Here is a 7,879-nt window from a genome sequence, read left to right as displayed (position 1 = left end):
TTTCAAGCGCAAACAATACAGCGAGTCCCCGCTTAACGACGGTGTTAGACCGAAAAGTCTGTCGTTAATCGCGACCCCAGATTTAGATACGCTTTGATCGTAAATACAAAAACGAACAATGTTCTCGTGCACAACACTCCACTGTGCTGCCACTGCTCCTCCGCGCACCGCACAAAATAACATAAAAAGTTGGTCGTAACTCCGGTCCGTCAACCAGACCCGTCGTTAAGCGGGGACTCACTTTATTATGTGCAAAACAAAAAGTTTTTCTCTGTCAATAGGCTACAGAGTGCAAGTAGTGCAAACAGAGCCTGACCAAGTATGTCACTGAATTTGCTGCAACTACACTGCCATGTTCATTTTTAAGAATATTAACATCGCCACACTGCTCCCGATATCCTGCTGTCTCAACTTGCCAAAGCGCCTTTCTGTCCCTGCTACCAAGTGAGATATGTTGATCTGAGTACTGAGCTGTGGTGGTGCTGTAAATGTCTCTGTATCGTGCTCGTATTGGCCGCGGTGTACGGAATTATTTTCATACAATGTTTGTATATGGTCAGTGTCTTATCAGTCACTCTTGCCATTTATCATTTCTGCCGGGTACCCAAAATGCTGCCAAACAAACGAGCCTGCCGCCATACCTGGTACCACAAACTGAAAGCACAAAATGGCGCAAGTGACGTCAGGTTTCATTCCATATATTCAGACTTTCATTCCATATATTCAGGTTTTCATTCCATATATTCAGACTTTCATTCCATATATTCAGACTTTCATTCCATATATTCAGATTTTCGTTCCATATATTCAGACTTTCATTCCATATATTCAGGTTTTCATTCCATATATTCAGACTTTCATTCCATATATTCAGACTTTCGTTCCATATTCTCAGGTTTCATTCCATATATTCAGACTTTCATTCCATATATTCAGACTTCATTCCATATTCTCAGGTTTCATTCCATATATTCAGACTTTCATTCCATATATTCAGACTTCATTCCATATTCTCAGGTTTCATTCCATATATTCAGACTTTCATTCCATATATTCAGACTTCATTCCATATTCTCAGGTTTCATTCCATATATTCAGACTTAGCAGTCATTCTATATATATAGTTTTTTCCTGAACGGCTTGCCATAATATATATATATATATATATATATATATATATATATATATATATATATATATATACCCCCCTCCGCCAACGTAAAAATGTCAGTCAATTTGTCAGTGCCATCAGAATATCTAGTCTGTGTACCAGTCAAAATACTTAGTCATGTTGTCAGTGCAACTATAAGTCACAGTCAGTGCAGATTGTATATTCTGATGGAAACTAGCTAAGTTTTTGAATTCACAAAAATCTAAATTCTTTGACTTTGACAAAAACAAAGAATTCTGAATTTTGCAGGTATTTCATTGAGTTTTGCTGTTTTCACAGCAATCTGTTTTGAGAAATGCACTTGTGATGCCAGTGTAAACCATGATGTGAGAAATGCACCAAATTGACTGAGAAAAACAATTTTAGCATTTAGATTACAATTATGACATAACTGACTGATGACAACTCCCTTGTGACATCACACCATTAAGAGAACCAAAGCATTTGCTCTGCGTAAAGCATGTGGTATTTGTTCATTTAGTAATCCAGTTTAACTTCACCAGTACTGAACAGCTCAATTCACGTTGTGTGCCTGTAGATCACTATGTTCTTCAAAAGCAATGACTTTGGATGGCTTGTTTTGGTCTCCTTTCTGATTGTAGGAGGCCTGTCTGCACCTTTCAGGAATAGGTATGAATGCCGATGGTTCATCACTAAAATTCAAACATAACTATAGTGTATCTTTTTGTCAGAACTTAGCACAAAGTGACTATGTTTAATTAATTGGCATACTATTACAAAAATATCAGAGGTCATATCTCTTGATGCTTCTGTCATTTAGGGGAAGCGCACAACTGGAGTTGCTGTTTGATCCCGATCCCATTAAAAGTCATGTCACTATGGTAGATGGTGCGTATGTGAATACATTTACCTCCATCTTTTAACTGTCTTACCCTATCTATATATTACCTTGATACTCCATCAAGGATTGATGATACTTGGTCATCAATCACAGTACGTATCTGTCCAGCATACAAAATCCCTGGTACTGAATTAATGCCTACAAGGCTCATTTATGTCCAGAAGAATAAAGCAACACTTAAAGCACTTCAAACTTGCACGTGTTCATCCGTCTCACCTGTGTCTCGTCTCGTCAACTTCATGCAGTTCACTTGAGTCTCGTTTAGTTTTTTTAAGGTGTAATATATATATATATATATATATATGTGTGTGTGTGTGTGTGTGTGTGTGTGTGTGTATGTATGTAGGCTGTAAGCCGCACCGGGCTAAAAGCCGCGTATATCTACAGAACTGAATACATTTAACTGAACTGATCAGTTTCCGAACGGTGCCTGTAGACAGATTTGGCAGAATCCGACTACCCTCGTTAATCCGCGCATAAAGATGCTACAGATTATATTGTCGATTTACGTTTCTATGCATACATAAGAGCTAGACTTTAATTATCTATCACAGCAAACGGCACGGCATTATCTATGTCCAAAGCCACAGTGATGCAAGGGTATTAATTATTTTAAATAAAAAACATACTGGCGATACCGAAGTTCACCTCTGACCACATGAATTCGCAGTATTACAGCAGTATTATGTCTAAATATCTAGTTCAAAATTATGTCTAAATATCTAGGACAAAACTAAAGTGCTCAATGAACATTGATTGAAGTTATAACTCCCGAATATCATCTGTAACATCTTTATGCGTGTGCAAACGAGGGGACTTGGATTCTGCCGGGGAGACACATGTTTGAAAAAAATCTCCGTATATATAGGCCTATATATACACATATACCGTATATATGTGTGCCGTGAACATCGCTCATCTTTGTAGAGTCTCATTCTTTTTCCGTGTGATGTGTTAAGCACTACTGCGCAGCTTTACAGCTGATAAAGCTGCTGTTTATTAACGCTCGTGTCGGCATCCTGTTTACCCCCTCGCGTCACATCTGGATGCCTGAAAAGGATTGTAAGAGGACATAAGACTTTCTAATGCCCCATCAGTATACTCCAGAATAGTTCATCTCATGGAGTATATCCAAGCACGTTTTCACAGCACTAACATCTTTTTACAACTACAACTATTTTCTGGCTAATTAAGTGGAGCAAATAGGTAAAACCCATGATGGACTGCAAACCTTCAATATACCCAAACATAAGTTGCATATACAACAATATACAAAACACACATACAATATAAATCCATCTGACAGTTCGTAGGAAACCAAACAATCATCTTAATGTAACTTCTCACCACAGGCAAAGTTTTTGGGGGTGGCATGTTCCTCCCTATAATTCCTGAACAATCTATTAATTTAATGTGTTAGGCCAGGTGCTGTGAGCAGTGTTGTTCCCACGGACGTAATTTTGGGGGGGGGGGGGGGGGGGGGGTCGGGGGACATGTCCCCCCCACTTTCTCAAAAGCCGGTTTTGGTCTCCCCCAGTTTTTACGGTTAAAACCAAATATTTAAATAGCGACGAATCCATGTCCCCCCCACTTTTGAAATCAAAATTACGTCCATGGTTGTTCCCCTATCCCCTCTTTCTGTTTTTATGCCACCTTTAATAAGAACACTAAAATGGCATGTCCTGTGTGTTACAGATTATGGAGTAAGACCAATTCCACCTCACATTCCACCTTATCTTGTACATGGACAGGGCCCCTACCAGCCTGCCTTGGATGAGGAGTACTTCTAATTGTTTGAAGAGACTCTGATGGCGTGTTCTAATTTTAACTTTAAACTAAACTTGAGTAGATGACAAAAATAAAATTCTACAAGCAAGAAAACACTACAGTAGCAGAAAAAACATTTGTAAAATCAAATGTGATTTATTACTCCTTTTATTCATAAACATCTTCTTTATTTCCATTTTAACAGAGCTTTAATAAATAATGATATAGTTAGTATCTTGGCTTATCAATCCTGTACATCTGAACCTGATAAAAACTTTTCTGAATTCCACTATTCCTTTCAATTCCTGTAAACAACAACAACAACAAAAAATGCAACACACCTTTAGCTTCCTCAGTAGTTTGGATGTTGTATGCAACTTGGTTAGTTTTGGGCTTCTGAAAATGGGGGAGCGGTAAGATTCTCATTCATCTGGTAAGGAACTGGCATATATTTCCTTCATTTTCCCGAGCTTCTCAAATTATCAATGTTCCTATAGGACCTATCATAGGCAGTTTTGGCTGTGCTTTTTGAGTGCATTCCAGATTCAGGGTCATTCGTCAGTGTCTGGTAGAGCTGCAGTGATAGTGGACATTGAGAAGAGGTTCCTTTTCAATAGGATAACAAATTTTCACTGTTGATTTGTTGAGGTGCTGACATGGATACATAAAACTGTGTCTCTAAGTTAAAAAGGTCAGTAAAAATATGAAAACCAGAATAATAATTGTAGACTGGAAAAAAACAAATGCACACACACACACACACACACAAACCCATCATATACATGAGTATATAGTGTTTCCACTAGAGTACACCTTGCTTTGCTCCTAACCAGTAATTCATGAAACAAGAAAGCAGAGAGAAAAACCATTTTTTATTTACTGGTCTAGTGGGATTAAGTCATTATTGCTAATGTGAAACTGAATGGTAATAGCAGACAGCAGCAGACAGAATATGGGACAAATTCTGTGATATCCTTAACAGATGAGAAATGGATGGATTATGCAACTGAAGGATTCCATGTTGTTTCTAAAGGCAAAAAGGGCAATCATGCTGTCCAGCAGGGCCAATATGAAGATGGGTCACCATCATGACAAAAATTAGCTGATGCTTTATTGCTGAAGTACATTTTGTGGATAGTAATAGACCCAGAGGTTGGAATATGGAGATTAACAGAATATGGAGATTAACAGATATGGACAGGAGTGTTTCGTGTCCCATTCTGTCAGGCGAGTTTACTTAAAACCAAACTTTAGGAAATTATGACCCTTGTAAACTTGGAAAGTAATATAATACAGTGGGGAAAATAAGTATTTAGTCAGTCACCAATTGTGCAAGTTCTCCCACTTAAAAAGATGAGAGAGGCCTGTAATTGACATCATAGGTAGACCTCAGCTATGAGAGACAAAATGTGAAAAAAATTTGAGAAAATCATTTTGTCTGACTTTTAAAGAATTTATTTGCAAATAATGGTGGAAAATAAGCATTTGGTCACCTACAAACAAGCAAGACTTCCGGCTGTCACAGACCTGTAACTTCTTTTTTAAGAGGCTCCTCTTTCCCCCACTCATTACCTGTATTAATGGCACCAGTTTGAAGTCATTAACAGTATAAAAGACACCTGCCCACAACCTCAAACAGTCACACTCCAAACTCCACTATGGTGAAGACGAAAGCTGTCGGAGGACACAAGAAACCGAATTGTAGGCTGGGAAGACTGAATCTGCAATAGGCAAGCAGCTTGGTGTGAAGAAATCTACTGTGGGAGCAATAATCAGAAAATGGAAGACCTACTAGACCACTACTAATCTCCCTCGATCTGGGGCTCCACGCAAGATCTCAGCCCGTGGGGTCAAAATGATCAAAAGAACGGTGAGGAAAAATCCCAGAACTACAAGGGGGGATCTAGTGAATGACCTGCAGAAAGCTGGGACCAACGTTACAAAGGCTACCATCAGCAACACACTACGACGCCAGGGACTCAGATCTTGCAATGCCAGACGTGTCCCCCTGCTTAAGCCAGGCACGTCTGAAGTTTGCTAGAGAGCATTTGGATGTTCCAGAAGAGTATTGGGAGAATGTCATATGGTCAGATGAAACCAAAGTAGAACTATTTGGTAAAAACACAACTCGTTGTGTTTGGAGGACAGTGAATGCTGAGTTGCATCCAAAGAACACCATACCAACTGTCAAGCATGGGGGTGGCAACATCATGCTTTGGGGCTGTTTCTCTGCAAAGGGACCAGGACGACTGGTCTGTGTACATGAAAGAATGAATGGGGCCATGTATTGTGAGATTTTGGGTGCAAACCTCCTTCCATCATCAAGGGCAATGAAGATGAAACGTGAGGAGATCTGCATGGAGGACTGGGCCAACATACCAGCAACAGTGTGTGCCAACCTTGTGAAGACTTACAGAAAATGTTTGACCTCTGTCATTGCCAACAGAGGATATAAAACAAAGTATTGAGATGAACTTTTGTTATTGACCAAATACTTATTTTCCACCATTATTTGCAAATAAATTCTTTAAAAGTCAGACAAAATGATTTACTCAATTTCTTTTTCACATTTTGTCTCTCATAGTTGAGGTCTACCTATGATGTCAATTACAGGCCTCTCTCATCTTTTTAAGTGGGAGAACTTGCACAATTGGTGACTGACTAAATACTTATTTTCCCCACTGTAACAAAATGAGCGAGAAAAGTCAAGCATGTCAAGGAATGGATGAAAATGGAAGTTGTGAAGTCATCATTTGTTAAAAAAAAATATTTGGACAGCTTGGACTTTCAGTTAAGGTTTAGGGTGTAATGATTTTTGTATATCAACATTTAAAACCATATCATTATCTTCCAAAGGGACTCTCAGCTGTAACAGTAACAATGTTTTGCTACATATCTGAGCTTGTCTATATACAGATCTACAATCTGTGTAGATATCAATACATTTTAAGGAATGAAATATTGAAACTTAATTGAATCTCAACCTCAGAATTGATAATTGTATTGAACTTGGGAATCTACATAATTACACCGCTACTTCAGGCCTTTATCATTAATGGTATGAATAAAAGATGAAAGGGTGTTTACATACCATTAAATGCATGATTGATGCAATGACCATTTTCTGAAAAACCTTCTGAATTGAAAGGTCCCAGATCATTTTTAATGCATCAGTATCCAGGAAACAAATCTGTTACAAAGAAATCTATTGTTTATGATTTACTCTCCTGTTTCAGCTGACAGTTCATAGAACAATACATTGTGTTACAGATAACCATCATTAAGATGTTATAATCATAACAAGAATCATAATTTAAGAATCATAATTTAAAGCCAAGAAATCTCAAACATCCTCTTAGCTCTTGGAATATTCACACCAGAGTAAAATCCCCAGACTGGTACCTGGTACTGGTATCCCCATGTACCCCAGACTGGTACCTGTTCTAAAACCACCCCTTTCACACCGTATGGTGATCAATAATTCAATTAATACAACTCTGAAGAAAAACAATAGTTAGAATTATGATAGAAAAAGAGGCACTATAGGAAAGACAGTGATGACTCTGTGATCTGTGCTTCCTAGCCATAGCAAACAGTCTTCATGTAGGAACACACATGCTTTAACCAATATCTCACTCAGTTCTGTAGACATTTTTCTGTAGACATTTAACAGGTGCACTGCAGAATCTTAAGTCATTGTGGGATATTCAAAATCTATGTGGAACACATTAACAGCTGGATCAGTAAATTAAATATAGGCAGTCTAGATTTTTTAAACAGTTAGCATAGTTGATACTACACGACCACAAGGTCAATCTAGGTTGGAATGGCAACACTAGACCTTGCAAATTTTGTTGAATGTGCATCTGAAGAGTTGTTTGCAAATATCTTACATCACAGGGTAAATAAACCTAATATTTCCCTCTTTTCAAATCACTAAAATGATGGGAACCTCGTAGTTCAGGAGCTAGAGAGGGAGATTTCTATACTGCAAGCTTAGCATCTTAGAGTCTAGAACACTGCAGAGGGCGAGGCATCAGCTGAAGAAGTCAGAAGGATTCTGGGTTAATCCAACACTG

General features: G+C 38.3%; 1 long non-coding RNA gene across 1 annotated transcript; it reads left to right on the top strand.

Moving 5' to 3' along the window:
• The first annotated feature begins 1,617 nt into the window (after positions 1-1,617).
• On the top strand, positions 1,618-3,979 carry LOC143527810 (uncharacterized). Its single transcript, XR_013134273.1, has 3 exons — positions 1,618-1,801; positions 1,953-2,020; positions 3,729-3,979. It is a non-coding gene; the product is annotated as an uncharacterized LOC143527810 (long non-coding RNA).
• The last annotated feature ends 3,900 nt before the right edge of the window (positions 3,980-7,879 follow it).

The sequence above is a fragment of the Brachyhypopomus gauderio genome, chromosome 12 (genome assembly GCF_052324685.1).
Source record: "Brachyhypopomus gauderio isolate BG-103 chromosome 12, BGAUD_0.2, whole genome shotgun sequence".
NCBI classification, from domain to species: Eukaryota; Metazoa; Chordata; class Actinopteri; order Gymnotiformes; family Hypopomidae; genus Brachyhypopomus; species Brachyhypopomus gauderio.
The sequence above is the reverse complement of the archived record's forward strand: the minus strand, read 5'-3'. Positions and strand labels throughout refer to the sequence as shown.